The following is a 1,102-nucleotide window of genomic DNA, read 5'->3' as shown; positions in this document are numbered from 1 at the left end:
TATTTTGATGTATACAAAATGTATCCCTATACATGTTATGAACCAAAGCAGGAAAGGAGTGACAGGACCGATGAGAAGAACCCAGGTCTGCATGCGTTAGCAAAGCTCTTCCTTAACTCTTTCTTTGGCAAGTTTAGCCGGGGAAACAACATTGCATAATCTGAGTATGTCACATTGACACAAACATTAAGTAAAAAAGGATACTATTAGGTTAATGTACAACCAAGTGTATAATCCTAAACGACTACACTATATCTATGAAGTTAAGCAGAATTGTCAATTGAGTCTATTGAAAACAGTTTTAACTTTGTCTTGATCATACATGGTTTGAAGACAAATGTACTTGTATTGTAGACAATATTTTTGTACAAATGGTTGATAACATTTCATTGTGTATCAAACATAATCATGTAACAATTGCATGTCACCCTACATGTAGATATCTTAACTATGGTCATAAATGAGTGGTTCTGAATACTTTTTAAATCCTGCTTTGATCATAAGTGCGTTTGAAAAACATCGTTGTATTTTGTAAATATTGTCTATCACTGACACTGTGATTTCTAATTGTTTGATGAGTGGGTCTGAATACTTTGACATCCTGCTTTGACCATAAGTGTGTTTGAAAAAAACATCGTTGTCTTGAGTACACATCGTCTAACACTGTGTTTTGTAATTGTTTGATTAATTGGTTGTGTGTAATGAAAACAATCACGTATGTGCTTCGAAGATCATTGTGAAAATACGTAGTTGATAACGATGTACTACATGATTGCGCATAGAATAAAGTTGATCAAATCATATATGAATTATGTTGGTGATGATGGTCTCACGTTTATTTCATCTATTTGACATAGGCAGAATGATTGTATTTGTCTAGAGCATAAACAGAGTCATTGTGATAAGTAGGCATGTCTGGGCAAAACCTAATCTTGCATGCAAGGTCTGTTAGTAACGCCGTCCTGTTGGTTGATTTTTAACGAGTCCTTATTTTGGAATGGGGATGTTGTCTGCGAACAGTGAATGAAGACATTGGTTAGGTAGGACGGGTATGTTATGTCTATGTATAAGTAATGTGTGTGTGTGTGTGTGTGTGTGTGTG

The sequence above is a fragment of the Branchiostoma floridae genome, chromosome 16 (genome assembly GCF_000003815.2).
Source record: "Branchiostoma floridae strain S238N-H82 chromosome 16, Bfl_VNyyK, whole genome shotgun sequence".
NCBI lineage: Eukaryota > Metazoa > Chordata > Leptocardii > Amphioxiformes > Branchiostomatidae > Branchiostoma > Branchiostoma floridae.
Note: the sequence above shows the minus strand (reverse complement) of the source record.